The sequence below is a fragment of the Dermacentor silvarum genome, chromosome 4 (genome assembly GCF_013339745.2).
Source record: "Dermacentor silvarum isolate Dsil-2018 chromosome 4, BIME_Dsil_1.4, whole genome shotgun sequence".
NCBI lineage: Eukaryota > Metazoa > Arthropoda > Arachnida > Ixodida > Ixodidae > Dermacentor > Dermacentor silvarum.
Genome location: NC_051157.2, coordinates 70029606 through 70047382, shown reverse-complemented (window position 1 = coordinate 70047382; position 17777 = coordinate 70029606). Strand labels below are relative to the sequence as shown.

The window sequence follows — 17777 nt, the reverse complement described above, 5'->3', positions numbered from 1 at the left end:
GCGCAGTCAGGCGTTAGACGCGCAGATTCTCGCTTGGCCGCACGACGTGCTTCAAAATGAGCGGCTTCTTCTTCGGGTTTCCGGATCTTCTTTGCTCGTCCCATTGTCAAGGCTACATGTACTCGGCACAGATTCGACGAGAGTTCTGCCGCCGTCGTGGTGGCTCCGAGCTTTATCTCCCCGGTGACGTCTTGACTAAGCTCCGCCTCCACACTATCATGCAACTGTCAACGCGGCTGGGCAAAGGGTGTAACTAGGCGGTAGCAAAACTTGGCGAAGCGACGACGCGGCCTGGCGAAACGTTGACATGTCTAGGTGAAGCGAAGCACATGTGGTGGCTAGGTGACGTGAAGTGACGTCATGGCTAGATGGAGCAGGTGCGCGGTCGTAGCAGCTCGGCGCGGCGGAGCGGCGGCGAAGTGAGGCGCAGCTGTGCCAATTGGTTGCTAGGCAACGCGCGGTGACGTGTTCGCCAGGCGCAGTTTCTGGTGTACGCTATACGGGCCAACCTCCGGCTTTAAACAACTCCGCTGTTAAAACAAACTTATACAAACGCGAGAAAAAATGAAAATTCATTGCTATGGAGCTCACGGGCTGTTTTCGACCTCGGGCGTACTCGGTGTCGTTGCTACGAGGCCCCTCATCGTTGGTAGTGGTCGTAGACGTCGTCTGCTGCTGCGTGGTAGTGTTGCCGTACATCTTTCTGTATTTCTGCCGCAGTACGAACCATGGAAAGAGAGGGTCATATATATGTGTGCGTGCTTGAGACATATGCAATAGCGCTGGTTAGGTTATTATTAACTCGCTACTAGACCCCTAGCGTTTGAATGAAGGGAACATACAGGGTGTCCCAGCTATCACGCAGCACGATTTAAAAGAAGAGGAACGGTGTTACGCGAAGCAAACCTAGTGTGTATTGTTTCCAGTACAGTGGAGTAGCCACCAGTATTTTTTTATGTTACTGAGATTTAATTAGGTAATTGTAATTAATTATCTAACTCGAGAAGTACTGTCCTAATCATCAAAGTGTCAATTAGAAAATTGTAGAGTAACATGGAGAACTCCCGATACAGCTTTCTGTGGCGTGCTACATAAAAGTGTCGTTCCGAGTGTGAATGAAGCCCTCGAATACACGCAGTTTTGCCGTGCGACTGGCCGCTCGAGGCACTTTGCGTGTATTTGCGGGCTTCTTTCACACTCGGAAAGACACTTTTATGTGGCACGTATTGAGCAACAGAAAGTTGTATCGGGAGTTCTCCATGTTGCTCTACAATTTTCTCATTGACACTTTGATGATTAGGACAGTACTTCAAGAGTTAGATAATTAATTACGAATTACCTAATTAAATCTCAGTAACATAAAAAATACTGGCGGCCACTTCACTGTACTGGAAACAATACGCACTAGGTTTGCTTCGCGTAACACCATTCCACTTTTAAGAAATCATGTTGCATGATAGCTAGAACACCCTGTATATTGCCAAGCATAATCTTCAGGGGCATGTAATTATTAGTGCTCTGACTTAATTTTTGTTACTAATGCAATGTTTCGGAAAAGGAGCGACGAAGTAAAATGAACTAAGAAGACGAAGAAAGTAATGGCAACTAAATAGTACTTGATCATCCTATAATGAAGACACAAAGAGCTCTAGGTTCAATTTCGGCGTTGTGCGTTCAACACAGCGACACGTTTCATTTAATGCCCTTGATTCGTCGTTGTCGAGTTAATGCAGTTTTATATAATTTGAAAACATGCAAGCCTGTCCGTAATACTTACGGATAAAGACTTTTCTACAGCCTCGGTCGTCGTGCCGACTTCTGGCTCTAGTGCAAGCCACTGAAATGTGTTTCAAAGCATTCTATGTAAGGATCTTCTATCGTATGTGAATTACGAGATAAGCATCGGGAAAGACGAGCTACATCAAGAGACGGGAGATAACCACTCCTCAGCGCTCAAACTGCGAGGCGAGGGCGTTGCTGCAGCGAAGACTAGCGAAGACTATAACAATAGCCAAAGCCAAGAGATCAGTGTGAGCCCTCCACATAGGGAGGGCAGGCTATACGCGAACGGGGTGAACCCACGCACACCTGAAACGACGCCGGCCACACACCTGCCTTTTCAGTACGTATATACTTCTTCCATATACGTATAAGAACGGTGGTGAATCTTACTTCTTAAACCAAGTAAGATCATCGAGAGCACAGCAGTTTTCTTTCAGGAATGCAAGTGAACGCTGACCTCCCGTGAAACCGTTACGATAGCGGCAGAACCGGCAAGTTGCGACAAAATTAAAGTGTTGCTGCGAATTACGACTGACGAATCCATAATTTGACTATCGTCTTGAAGCGTTGAAATAGAACAAACATTACGTCAGCAGCTGCTGTCTCCAAACATTGCAGTATTCTCCTGAATATACACCTCGGCCTTTTGTAAATACTCATTTTTCAGAGTAATGTGACTGTACAGCGAAAGCTGCAAGGCATGCCGGTTTTGATACAAAGCAAATTCAACGCCCGAAACATTCTCATTCCCAGTTGTCCTGTTCCTGATTGGCCGATGCCATCTGTACGTGGTCTCTGGATTACTGCATGGTACCGCGTTACAGTGACACAATGCACTGTGGCAATGGCAGAAGTGCATTTTATTAATTTTTCTAGCTTGGCATTAGCTTTGTATTGCTTATTCTTAGCAGAAACAAAGGCGGCAGTTGCGAAGAAAGAGAAAAGCGTCTACGCTGCTCTTACATCCATGAAGGTAAAGTTTCCCGACGCGATCCCAACGGCGGCGTCGAAGGAACAGTCGACGACGCCCCAAAGCCACGCACTCAGGATCAGGCCGGGCTGCTGCTGCAGAAGTGGCGTCGCATTTTAGAAATAGGGAGGCTACGCATGTCGGCATGTGTTGGCTGTCAAGTATTCATAATATAGTTTGCTTATTCTGCGTGCACGCAAATTAGGTGCTACTGTATAGTGCTATGTGTTAGGGTGACGATGAGGCGAAAATCAAATCAATCATAAGTCTCTAAGAAATGTCTTATAAGTTTGTCATAGTAACGAACGCTCAGCTGACGGTTAATGAGGGACAAGGTATTCTCTATTCATGCTTCTCGTCTAATGAAGAATAAAGGTTCACTCACTTGTTCTACTCCCACGAAAAGAATGAAATCGAACACAACGCTGATGCCTGCGAGGCTGCTCAGGAAGACAGCCCCCTGTCTCCGAGATACTGCGAAATGAGAGAAAGAAGCAAGGACTAATTAAGTAAAAATAAACTAAGCAACTCGTCACTATAAACGATAATGTGCGAGCGTACCATATCCCATGCACTACGTGTGCACCACAAGTGCCGCCTTCTAACAACTTCTGGACCATATTTTGTAATGTATACAGGGCTGCAAAAGCTGCGTGGTTCGAATACCACTGCTGGACACCCACCGGCTCATAACAAGGGTTCAAACAGAGCTCCGGCCGCAATTCGGAATTTCAGGGGGGCACCACTTGGGAAACCGTTTTGCCCAGACTGTTATGCTTGCTTTGAAAGGTGCAAAACGAACAGCAGAACACAACTCTGCACAGCTATACCGCACCACCTGTGAACCATGTGCGCGCTCACGGAAAGACTGTATCAAGGGCATGATGCCGAGCAGAGTGACTAAGAGTAGCAGGACCACCGGGTTACAAGATTGATTCATGTCATGAGCAACGCACCTGCAACGTCCGCGTATTGAGCCATTGAGACCCAAAGCCGACATAATTCTGCTCTTCCGCAGTTATGCGCTATGGCGTATTTGCGTTTGGAATATGTAAGAGCCGAAGGGGCACTTAAAAAAATCTGCTGTAACTTGGAAACCACAACAGAGCTATTTTTGTTGTGTGCTATTTAAATCATTTTCACAAGTCGAAATCAAAAACATTTTCTCCATTCCAGCATTCTTCAGGTCAATCTTGATGATTTGCGTAAATCACGGATGCGGGAGAAAGAAGTGCGGCGTAATTCCAACGCATAATTACCGCTAAGTCGCCACTCATTTTTTTAGCGAATGTTCTTAGCGGCTGGAAAGTGTTTCATCACGCAGTAGATTATATTAAGTAAATGAATGAGAAGCCCGATCAACTGCACTCACAGTACTTGTCGAGGTTCTTGACGTCGGGCATGACTCTCTCGATTTGCTGCTTTACTTGCAGCGCGTCTGGAGGCAGCAGGTCGTGATAGCGCATGATCAGATATATCAGGTTGAACATGTTCACGCACTACGCAAAGAAAGAAAATTACGATAACGATCAGCGAACATTAGCAGTCCGGAGCTTTTCAGCCAAGTCTTTAATTCTCAGAAGCAGCGCATTAGAGAAAATGGGGTCGTTATTTTCTGGCACCCTTTATTATAGGTGACGGGCGTCAAGGACTGCGCGATAATAGCCAAGGAACGTTTTAATGAAGAAGAAATTATTGACATTTAGAAGAAAATTTCTTGCACATACTGTATACGTAATTGCAGCCGGCGAATACTCAAGGTGCGTCTATTTGTTAGGAATCCTTAGACTATAGCACTAGGGTGCTTGACTAGCACTAAAAACTCAACAAAATACAATGTTACTTTGCATAGTTTCGTTCTAGAACGCACAAGGAAGGCTTTCAACTGTGAGCCTTTCCGTATTCTGACAACCTTGTGTCGCTTGTTGCGCGTGCAGTGAGTCAGTTTTCTTAGCTGCGTTCGGGGCTTGTGCACCATCACTGTAATTTTGCCGTGTTATTTTTCCATAAAACCACATTTATTATCTTAAACGCTGTGTCCGCGTTGTCCAGTCTTCACATTTGGCGCAGTCAAAGACGAACCATGCCGAGGAACCCAGAGCCAGCTGTGCGCTTCGCCTGAGTTGGTAATTGAAGCTCGCCACCCGCATTTGCGCCTTTGCCTGCGCTAGCCTCCTTCGAGCTTGCCTGCCCTAGCCTCCTTCGAGCTTGCCTGCCTGCTTGTCCTTCTTCATGCCACTCATAAATTGGAACGATGCCACCGCGGAAGACCTCTATGGTTTCACAATGGACTATATTCGTCATGAACTGTAGCGTCGTAACCTGGAGACCACCGGTTCGAAGGACGAAATGATCGAACGTTTACTTGCGGACATCGCCGACAACCATCCGCCGTCGAGCAGCCCTGACTCGTCCACACGCGCCACGGAACTGCCATCGGCTCTCACATATGCGCAAAGCACGCAAGTACTGAGCGATTTGTTGCAACAGTTTCTCACGCTGTCACAACGGTTGACAGTTCCAGTTCAAGTCACGTTGCCCGACCTTTCGCGTCGCTCCCAACCTTTAGTGGCGACGGCCGTATTTATGCTCGCCAGTGGATCGAAGAACTTGAGCGTACGCAAAGATTAGCCTCGTGGACATGTTCTACTCTCCTCGCCGCAGTGCTTGGTAAACTTCGCGGCCCTGCTGCAGACTGGAAAAGCGTGGCAGGAAATCACAGCGACACATGGGAAAACTGCAAGACTGCCTTCGAAGAACAGTTTGGTGACAAACTTACGCTCCTGCAGTGGCAGCACATAGTCACCAGACGCGCGCAGTCACCTGGAGAGAGCCTCGCAGATTATTCTCTGGCCAAACTACACATCATTTCAAGATGTCCTGTACAACTGACTGATTATCAGAGCTTTGAGTCTGCACTACAGGGAGTGCGTGACACACACTTTGCAACAGCTATTGCAGAATAACGCCCACCGACTGTGAGTGCATTTTTTGCCATCGCCACTCAGCTTGATCGACTATGTGTAATGAAGAAGACAAGACGACGACGAAGCAGTCAGCAAGCAAGCCACAGTGTTGGTGGTAACCACGCACCCCGAGCTTGTGCTTGCCTGGATTTTGGCTGCTGGTCGCCCCGCCGCTTCTTGACGTTCGCCCGTCGTTTGTCGCCGTTCCTTGAAGTTCACACGTCAATAAATCACGTGGCACATGGAACATTTCTCTGTCTTTCGAAGTCCGCCACCTGCTGCAGCTAGTTCACAAGCGCCACCCTTGCCTGTGCAGCATCCTGATGTTTCGGACAACACAACTTATTCACAAATGAGTCCAGCTGATTCATCAGCCTCACGTCGAATTTCCTCCTTACCATCGGACCAGCAAGACACTCGCTATCTTACAATCAGCTCCCGAAGTGGCGTACCTGCCTATGCTACAACTGTCGCCAAACCAGCCATCTTGCATCGAAGTGCGCTGATCCAATCCATAGTCCAATGCCCCACAGCCATCCAGCCAGCAAACGAACCTTGCTTCCATCGCGTGCCTTCAGGCTTCAGAACCACTTGAGGGATCACTTGCATGCAGTGTGCTGTAATTCAAGCAATCATTCCACTTATAGGCACTGTTGATGGCTTTCCAGGACAGTGGTTCTAAACAGACCATACTCTCGCTCAATGTCATTGGATCTGCCAACCTGTTACCATGGACCACGCCTCCCATATCTGTTGTAAGTGGTGGTACCGTCATGCAAGCTGGTACATCATGTACTCGAATCACTGTTGTTCTTATTTCTGTAGTACTCGAGATTCTAGTTCTGGATAGAAACCCCTTGCCTTTGATTCTTGGGGAGGATTGGTTTGAGGCAGCTCACGCTGAGCTCCTTGTACGGCCACCTCATCCACCGGAAATTCACCATCCTAGCGCGGGTATTGTGATGCGATGCCCGGAGAAAGTGCTACCAAGGATGTCCAATGGTGTTGTGTTGCCCAGTAGCACTATTTATCCTTTCACACAGGTAGAGTCATCTACAGACTGCCTACAGTTTACACCGTCGCTGGAAAACATCCAACCGACATAGTTATCCCTCGAACAGCTTGATACCTGAAATAGTGCCACGTGAACCGGAGACACCACTTTTCAGGAATGATGCCAAGTTTGAACATCAATGCCCACAGCTACGCGATGCTCACATAGGCGCACAGCTACAGCAAGAAGTCATTGCAGTTCAAGACGTCTTGCGCCAGCGTGTTGACCTCATCGTCATTGATGACAATATTTGGGCACCCACCGTGGTGGCTCAGTCAGTTAAGGCGTTGCGCTGAGGAGCACGAGATCGCGAGATAGAATCCGTTTCGATGTAGGCGAAATGCAAAAACTCCCGTGTGCTTGTGTTGTAGTTCACGTTAAAGAACACCAGGTGGTCAAAATTATTTCGGAGCCCTCCACTACGACATGCCTCATAATCAGAGCTGGTCTTGGCACGTAAAACCAAGGCAATAATCTGGGCTTTTGCGAAGGAACTAAACACTCCATTGACCTTGTGCCTGACCCATTACCATGTGCCCGTCAACCTTACAGATACACCAAAGAGGACTGCGACTTCATTGACCACCAGTGTCAAGTGCTTCTTGCGAAAGAGAGTGAGCTCACCGGCGCAACAAACCTAATGGTATCATATGGATTCGAGCACTCCTACAACAAATTCATTGGTCGTAAGGTCAAGGACCAGCTATGCGCTTTCTTGCTCAATTTGCCAGGCAACATCGATGCTCTCGGCGATCAAGACAACAGTTCACTACGCTCTCTCATCGAAAAGTCACCCTTCGGTGCAAAGGAGCTCGTGACCCTTACCGCCGCCCGACTGGTCGACTTCAGCCTGCATCCCGGACCGCTGCCTGAACATTATCGCATGATGAGCCAGCAACCACAACGAAAGAAGCGCAAGCATAAAAAGCACAAACACAAAATGGGTGACACTCCCAATCATGAATCTCAACAGCAGGCAAATGCCTCGGATGCCTCCCATGAGAGAAAAAAAAAAACACAAGAAGCAGAAGCACCTTGGACGAAGAGAAAGAACGGAAGAAAAAGAAGAAAGAAAAAAGAAGTAAGCCAACTGAAGCCATTTCATCATTCATATGTGGACTCTGCACTTTTCCAAGTCAGGCCTAGCATTTCATATAGACAATCAACCACTGCAATTTGTGAAGAATTGCAAGCAGAGACAGCCAGTGATGATTCTTCGGTAAACGAGAACGACAAGGGACCCGCAACTGAACCGTCAGACCCTAGTCCAAGTGACAATGTCCACGTTGCACTACACCGTCGCGACCGGCCTCGGCGTCTCGTTCGGAAACCGCAGTGGCTGCAAGACTATCACTTCTAAGAATAGGGGTGGGGTGTGAGATTGAAAGCCCATCATGGACTTTAACAAAGAAGGGTGGGATGTGTGCCTTAACGAATTCTGGCAACCTTGTGTTGCGTGTTGCGCGTGCAGTGAGTCAGTTTCCTTAGCCGCGTTTGGTGCGTGTGCACCATCATTGTAATTTTGCCATGTTCTTTTGTCATAAAACCGCATTTATTCTCTTAAACGCTGTGTCCTCGCTGTCCAGAACTCACAGAACAATGCGCATTTACGTCATCATTCGGAGACACGTATCTAGATACTGCTACGAAGCTCGGGGCTATCAATAAGCGGGTTTGTCTTGAACTCTCAGTGGCTTCCATTCCGCACTCACCACAAATGCGCAATGAATTATTACCATTAAAAATTTAATAAACCAATAAACTCTTTGTCGATTATCGCAAGATTTTGATGCCCGTGGCCGCAAATGATACGTTACCGGAAATGTTACTTTTTTGTTGCCAATACGCTTTTCCTTTAGGTATCATTTAAAGTTATCGCTGAAACGTTGGTACCGAAGCCACACTTAAAGAGAAAGCAAAAGCTCGATAATTTCACTCGAGTGTGGCTTATCCATGGCTGGACAGTTAGTCAAAGTACGTGTTCATTTGAACTTTGTTTACTTACGAAACAGAACGCCGCCAAAACCTTGATTGATGCAGGCGTGTTTGGTAAACACATTGCAATCTGAAATGAAAGTACAATGAGCAAGATTCACTCTATGTGGCATAAACCATGTTAGCCGAAAACTTCAATAAAGGTACCCGGTGTTGGCAGTTTGCGTTCGTTTGTGCATCGAGATTTATCATAAAACTCGAATTATCCCTACAATCAGCGAACTATGACATGCGAAAGTTTTCTTTTCGAAGCGTCGAAAAAGCTCTCACCTCTGGACCATCAGTGAATCTTCTTCTTCATCACCTTGACTGAATTCCTTGACCACGCGAGCGCACGAGAACATTTTTGTGATGATGATGATGATAATACCTTGTATAATGGCACAAACCCACTTTAGGGTATCGAAAACGAACAGGGTGGTTATATGTTAAACGAACAAAAAAATGTAATCGAAGATGTGAAAGAAACCGATAATGAATAAAATAAAACTAGTGCGTAAGGCGAGAAGGCATTACATGCACGTATGAGTAATCGGTTAATGCCAGAGCCCATCATCACGAACTATGCTTGGCCTAGAGGCGACTCTATATTATTGCGGCTACCCACCGCTGTCGCCTTTCACGCAAGGACAAAGCCTTGCAACGTTCTTAAAAATTTCCGACCCCGAGCAAACCTTTCAGAGACTTAGAGACGCGCTTGCCCCGATGTCCTCCATGCAAAATATCAACACCGAAAGGACGGTCGTTACTGCAGCTAGGATGCTATTAGCAGCGTCAGCGTTATAAAAATAATAGTTTATCGTAGAAGCGAGCACGCATCAAGCGCTCGCGAAGCAAGCGCGAATGCCTCATTTGCATAATTCATTATGCACGCATCGCCGTCTTAATGCGTCACCCATGACTGGCATCCTCTATTTGGCCCTTTATCATGCAGTTTTTTTTTTTACCTAAATGATGATTGCGTACAAAGGCGTCTATCCGCGCTGACGCCGGGGACACAACCGAGGGTCAATGGTCTCCAACAGCAAGAGATGAAAGACAGGAAGCAACCATTGTGGCAACTGCGCTGGAAGGGAAAAAAAGAATTAAAAGAAAGTACGAGGTCGCACGCAAAACATTAGGAGTGTGGTGATTACCGAGCAATGGGTAGAGCGACCAGGCTTAAGGCGATAGACCACAGGAGGGAACATAAGAATATACGGTGCACACAAGTCACGGCAGCATGCTGAAATAACCGCAACTGGAGTCGCAGAAGTGAAATGAAGAAGCGTGCAACGCAGGACTTGTTGGTGCCACATGGCTTCATGGTTTGTTAGTCTCCTGCGCTTCATGGTGTGTGTTCTTCTCTTTTCTTCTGTCGTCGTCGTTTTAACCGCCGTTTTTACAGCGAAGCTCTCTATGGCTAGGGTTCCGTGCATTTTTCCTATCCGTCAACAAATCTGCGTGTGCAAAAACTCAGCTCCCGTATTTGATGCAAGATCGCTTCATTCTGCGCAAAAGCTTACACGTATCATCACTTGGATATGAATTTTCAGTAGATTTGTTATCAATAGGAACCATTTTCAAGGTCAGTCGACTCTCAGGTAGATAATAAGGGTTTCTCAAATATTTGTCATCTTGCGACCAGCGTCAGCCATGTGTAGGCTTGCACCGCCCTCTCTTTGTCGTCGTTCCAAGCGCTTGCATGCCTAGTTTCCTTCCGCTCTCCCGGCGTAGCGGTCCCATCGCGCGAGTCTTGTTTGCTCTGGCTCCCCGAATGTATGCCGAATGTACACGCGAATGTGTGCCACCGATCAAGACCGCCGATCAAAATAAAAGTGCGTGTGTCTTACTTCGGGATGGCTACCGTCGCCACTCAAGAGAAATAAAATTTGCTCATACCTTTGATCGAAATTCTGTGTCACCTCTATGTCGTTTGCTAAACTGCTTCGCTGGTAATTCGCCTTCACAGCAGTGGAATGACGCGTGTTTTAAAGTCACGGAGTCGGTGAATATACTGACCTAACTGGAGTGCATGGGCGCGTTAGCACGCCTTGAATTTTCTTGCTAGATGGAAATAAATAAGGTACAGTGTTTTTTTTTTTCTCACTGATGTTCCAATGGTGCGAAAAAAAGCAAAACGAGAAAGAAAGTGGTAAAGGCTATACGGCTGTGTGAAGGCGCAGTAGCAAAAACAGACATTAGCAAATGGCCAGGAATGCAACCGGGGCCCAAACATTATTTCTCAAACTGAGCAGTAACCTCTTGAAATCTTGGAATACTGTTTGCTTAAGTACAGTATCTAAGAGCTTTGTCGGTGTTGGAATCTTTTAGCTATTGACATTTTTGCGGCGTAGTTGCCGCCAGCACCCAGCTATGACTTAGAAATAGAATTTAGAGAACAAAGGAAGCGAAGACTTGTGGCAAATATTGACGTGAAGATTTGACTAATTATTAACGTAAATCTTGGGGACTTGGGAGGCCGGTTTTTGTCACATGAATAAAGATTTAAAAATATATTAGGTGTGAATGCTTAGAGAAATAAAGAGCAGCAAATGATTAGACACTTAAAATATCTACGTAAACATAGCAGTTGGCACTAATTAGCGTATGAAAGTTAGGATAAACAGGCGTAACCTAAGCTAGCTGGGTATAGACAACGTAAGCTAGGCTACCAGATAAGTCTACGTAAGCTAATTTTTATTCCCACGAACAACAATTGTAAAGCGGTGGCGATCAGAAACGCTGGTTAATGTGTATTTCCTGTCAAAAAAGAAAAGAGAGAGCATCGTGAGTCACTAGGATCGTTTTGTCATGTCTTGAAAGGCAAGGATTGACTCGATTAGACGGACAAGATTGGAAGAGACATTACTTATTTTTTTTCTTCCATTGTGGTGCTTAGAAGGTTGCCAACTGGGTACATTGATTCGGTTAGACTGAGCGGGTACGAAACTACATTCTCGCTACACAGTTGCCAACCGGCTTTAGACGCTTGGCTAGATATAGCGAAATGAGACACTGCAGTTTTTAACTAGCTCACCGACGCTGGAAGTATTTAAGTCTAAGCTATCAACATTCATAAAATTGTGAGCTCTTCGAACACAACCAACAAGCATATCCCCACGAGGAGACTGGCACACGCAGCCAAAGAATCCGAAGGAACCTGACTAATCCTCAGTCAGAAGTTGTTTAACCCGAGTCAGGAAGGAACAAGGCACCGTCTAACGCGAGCTGCAGCACCGCGGTATTTTAATCTTGTTCTTTCGATACTTAGCTTACTTCGAGCCAGATCAAAAGCCGAAGCCGACCCATATGTCGTTTGTTGGAACAGGAAGACATTCACTACCTGTTACTCTCGTGTTCTTGATTTCTTTCTTTCTACTTCTCGAAAAGCCTATTCCTCGAAAAGATTAATATGGTTTTATAAGGCCAGACATCTAATCGCTGCCCTACAGGACATAAATACAAAATACACGACAAAGAACACATACCAGTCTTTCAGATCCTGTGTTCTGTATTTTTCCTTTAGAGATGCGTTACGCTGCTGAGCGTTAAAAAAACTTCCATAGAAGCAGAAACCGGAATTATGGGCGATATGAGCTACAGCTGGTAAACAAAGCGGTAACAAATAGGTGCTAGCACGTCTGCAAGAAAAACCGAGAGGTAGATTTAAAATGTGGTAATATAGCAAGGACTCGGCGGCGAACAAGAAGAGATAAGTAAGAAGAAGCAGTTTGCTCATTTTCCGCGCGCTTTGGGAACGTATAGGTGGTATAGACGCTGCAGAAACAAAACAAGATAACGACAGCGTACGCTATAGGCACTCGAGACACTCGATGAAGCGCTATGCGTGATGCCTTGCACCAAGGAAAACGCCCGTTACCGACAGAACGCATGTCACCAGAGCTGGCGAAAAGCGCACCGCTGAGTGCTTCAGGTAGCCTTTATTACACTAAGAAAGTTCTCAGAGACGCACACTGGTTTTATCAAAGTCACAAAGCCGCGATAAACGCCTTACTCTGTTGTATGAATGCATGATGGATGCATTGTTAGGCACGTTTTAAGATGATGAAGGCATTTATTGCTGTCGCACATATCTCTCTTCTTTCGGTAATTGCGTTTTGTTCTGAACAAAACTTACTATGATTATTAGGAAATTCTGGGGTTACACGTGCGAAAACCAAGATCTGATTATAGATCACGCTCCAGTGGGGAAGAGAGAGAGAGAGAGAGAGAGTAAACTTGTATTATTGAGCAAGTGAAACGATCTTCGCCCTCGGAGGGCAGTTTCCTCATTCCAAGAAACCGTAGACCCTGACCATCACCCATGCTCTGTTCGCCAGTGCTAGCTGGTCCTCGGAATCGGGGCTTTACCGCTCGGCCTCCCACTGCTCCTCGGTGGTTACGTGCTTTGGCTTAGTTCTCGAGCTCCAACCTCGAGGATGAGCAACGGCTGACTGCGAAGGCACGGGACGCGGCCCGAGTTCAAGGCATTATAGAATGAGGACCCCTCTCCGAAACTAGAGTCACATAACGAAGTTGTTTATTCTCTCTCTCTTGTTGCTCCTCCACATTCCCACATAGATGGTATATGATGGTGCTTTAGCAAGAAACAAACTGCGGCGCGCCGCTGTATGAATTGTAGAAATGCTGGAAAAGGGGTTTGTGCTTGAGTTTCCGCGTAAGAGAATTACGTTTTCTCGTAAATTCAAATTACAATCCATCGCTATCACGTCTGTAGGTTGTGATTAAGTCGTACATTACGATTTTTATGACGCATTTTACTTTGAGAAATTCAATTCGTTCACTAACGCCTCTGCGCCACGTGGAGGGCCTGCGTGGTCGGGGTGGTTCGGGATGATATTTTGGGCCGCGGATGCGGGCGCCTACGCCTACGCCGGATTTTCTGCGACACGGGGCTTTTAACGCGACAGCGTTAAAATAGAGAATGAGCGACAGTGCGAAAGCAGGACTCGACTCCGTTGTAGACATGCTTTTGTAACATCGTCTGCGTAACAAAATTCTGTTTGCGCAAGCGAGAAGCCTGGTCAGCACGTCATGCGCGGTCGTGCGAGAGCTTTTGGGCGTGTGAAGGTTTATTTACAGTATTTATTAAGGTGAAATACCTTAAATCTTTAAGGTAGCTGTGAGGTACAGAAAAGCGAGCTCGCCTCGTGGCACGCGCCTCGCGCTTGCCTTGCGCTCGTGCCACTGCTCGCGCGTTCGTCGTCTTCTTCCACAGCTGGCATCGACGTCGATCATCCTGGAAGCATTCCCATACTGCCCCTCGCGCTCAACGCCGGTTGAGGGAAATGGCTACGGCGGCACTGGGGAGGAGGAGGGAAATGTCAGCGGCGGCGCCCGTAGAACGTTTACAAGCGACGTACACAAGGCGCGCGAGCACGATCGCAGCGCGCTCGCGCCTTGTCTACGTCGCCCCGTGCTCAGAGCTTCACTTCACATCGTTATAGGTCCAACTATGCTTTCGCCTACACATTCTTAGAAAGTTCTAAGCATGCCTCGTAATTTTTATTTATTTATTTATTTATTTATTTATTTATTTATTTATTTATTTATTTATTTATTTATTTATTTATTTATTTATTTATTTATTTATTTATTTATTTACTCATTCAATATTGCGAACCTCGTGGTCTAAGCTGGCGGGGCATACAAGGAATTGCAAGAACACACCTGCAAGCACAATGACACGTAAGAGTAATACATTCAAGTCATGCACCAAAATGAGGAGAGCTTCACACTACAAATTTACTTAGATTCAGAGTTTCAGGTATGAATTGACAAGAAACGGACGTATGTCACACCGACAGGCACAGAGAATAACCTAAACGACAGAACCGAGTAAGGAAGAATGGTGTGGCTGGAAATTTTCATCGACGACTGTTTATGGAAAAAATGACGTAAGTGCGTGCTAATACACGCTTAACGCCCAGGCTGTGTTTAGGACAGGAAGAGGTAGTTGTATTTCTAGCTATAAAATCTTGCGGGTGAATGCCTAATTTTGAGAAATATAAGGATTGAAAAAGTATTTTGCCCTGCAGCATTTTTTAGCTCTGACAACAAACATTCAAGTTTGGGTAATGCCAACATACAGGAAGGAGGATCTCGACGTTTAAAACGATTATGCATTTAGCGAGCGGCTAGACGTTGCACTTTTAGAGCACAGCTCTTAAGGCCGAACCACATGGAGCGATCTTCCGGCGAAAAAGCGGCGGCCGGCCTACCAGCGGCCTAACCGAACGAACGAGCATAGCGAAAGATGAAAGCAAACGCGGAGCGCAGCGGGAGATGAATGACGCGAGGAGGAAAGCGGAGGACGGTGCCGCGGAACCATGAGGCGGAAAGTGAAGGAGCGTATGGCGAAAGCGTGAGAAGAAAAGCGCAGTGCGGCGACGATGGCTACGAGATGGCGCCACAGTAGCGCGCGTCGTCTGGTAGGTCTGTCGGCGGCTGCTGCTGTGAATCGCGCCCACGCGTCGCCCACTGCCGGCTCTCGCGATCTCGAAATTAGCGAGGCAGTTGTGGCACACTTCGCTCCCTTCGCAACGTGCCGCACGAGACAGATTGCCCGCGCCAGCCAATATATCGCGAAATGAAAACACGTAATGAGCTGCGCTCAAATTTCGCACTAGTGAGTATCGTAATCGTCGATGAATGCTTTTCAGCTTCATTTACATCGGCCTATACGGATATGAAATATTCAAGTGAGGATGTAACTATAGATTAGTAGCTATTTAGCAGTGATGAGATTGAACAGCTGCCTAATTTGTGCTTCAGTAACCTCCGCTATTCTTCGGCCATCTGAATGTACATTACTTGTATGTTTTGACCATATAAACTATGTTGTGACGCCTAAATACTAATGCTCGTCTGCTTGTTTAAGATCGCTGGCTTTAGTGTTGAAAAGCTTTCCGTTTAAGTCTGTTTCTTAGCTTGATTAGTGAAGCACAATTAAACTGTTTTCTCAAAGTTTATTACTATATATGTTCGATGTCTCACACCAAACTGTCAAAATCTGACAGTTTTTGCTTAAAGTTACCTGACCTTCTGTAGAAACATTACAAATTAACTACAAGTAACTTAACTGATTTACATAAATCTTGAGATTAAACGAGATTATTTAGATAAATAATATACAAAACGGGTTTGAGGGCGGGTACTGTGGTACACCTTAGTATACATCTAGGAGCCGAGAACTACAACCATGCATGTCACCGTATCGTGTACAATTACGCAGGTATAATGCCACCCACTTAATGATGTACATTGGAACTCCTAATATTTCTATTTTTGATAACCGGTTACTGTGCGGAGCCTTATCGAAAGCCTTGAAATAATCTAAAAGGACGACGTTGAGTTGTCCTCCGGTGTCAAGCACCTTGGGAAACTCAACGATTGTAAGAACCAGTTCAGTGAGAGTATAAATTATAAAAAAAACACGGATAAAACAATGCTCTGGTGAAGCGCTCAGACAGGACATCCCTCATATTTTCTCGCCGTCCTCTCCCCTGATGGTGGACGCAGGAGAGCTCTACGGTACCGCTGCAGATGTGCTGGTTAAGGGCTCTGCTCTCTACGTATTTAAGCAATCGAACAACAAACGCTACCTAAATGTCCTCTCTGCAACAAATACATGCCTCCAAGTGCGTCATTCATTTAATAAAGCGAATAGCTTTTTAGAAGCGCTCGGAAATTCGCTTAACATTGGCGATCATCATCGATGGTTTCGGCAATAGTTTTTTTTATTCTGTATGAGTTAATGAAAGTACGACATATTTTGCATAAGACGACTTCACGTCGAACTTTCCCTTAGGTTAAAAGTTACTGAGCTTCATCTAGTAAGAAAAAAAGGAAGAAAAGGCCAACGTGCAATCTTGAGAAAAAGGGTTACAATTAATCGCATACATTGAGAGCGCTGTTCTTTGCGGCTCGCCATAAATTTAGTCACACGCTTTGTCATGGAGCCTGGCAGCGAATATTTACTGAAATTTTCCTGAATTTTTCTACATTCCACGCCCACATGCCTTGCGCGTTGTGTGGCATAATTAATTTTTGCCCGTGATTAATGGCTTTTCGTTTGTCATTACAGGCGGATCCGGGAGTGCTCAGCCTGGAATGCATTATTACCCTTGGCTTTGGAAATTGATGTCACTGTGGGGGTGCCTTGCCGGCAATTCTTAGCTTGCGGAGCGAAAGGACCTTTCTAGAAAAAAAAATGACGAGCACTCGCGCGGGAGAATAAGTTTGTTTCTGGCGTGCTTCGTAGCTGCTTTACATAAGCGCGAGGATATTTATAGGAAGGTGAGACGGTGCGTTGCCCAAACAAAGAAATGTCTAAAGGCTTCGGTCGCCGACGAAAAGTTCCGTATTAGCTTGATGTGTCTGGATAACGCAGTCACGTGCTTTCAAACAGTGTACGTTGCAAGACGCAGAAGAAGAAAGCACGCCAAATAGTAAAGAAAAAAAAAATACCACTTTCAGTTTAGCACGGAGTAGAAATATTCTTCTTGAAGGCAGGAGCAGGAAACACCATCCAATCAGCCGCACTCAAAGCCCAGATTTTTTATTATTCATTTGGTGCATTCTTCATGCGGTACGTTACAAAGACTCTTCAAGCATAGATGTGCTGGAAGTGTTAAATCGATCTGTTTAAAGGGAGAAAAGATAGTTTGTAATTTTTCAAAAACCCCCATGCTCTCACTTTTTTTGCAGACTCATCGGTATGGGAAAGCGGAAAGCTGTAGCCACTTTGAGTTTTGTAGAATATCCTGTCAGGCCCACTTTCGCTGACGTGACTCCCCATCATTTGGATCTTTGCGTGCTTAACGTCACTTTGAAAGTTCTCTCTGCCGCACACATAGTAATTTTGTGGAAAAGCACGCTTGCAAGGTACGGGAGCATTGTTCGTGAAGCGGAATGAGCACCTCTGTTTATTGCGCGCAGATTTTGACTTGTGTTTTCGCCAAGAAAATGGCAAACTTATGTATATTCTCACACGGAGTTTGTCTCA

General features: G+C 46.0%; 1 pseudogene; it reads left to right on the top strand.

Moving 5' to 3' along the window:
* Positions 1–4835: 4835 nt before the first annotated feature.
* On the top strand, positions 4836–17511 carry LOC119448686 (mediator of RNA polymerase II transcription subunit 19-like; annotated as a pseudogene).
* Positions 17512–17777: the final 266 nt, after the last annotated feature.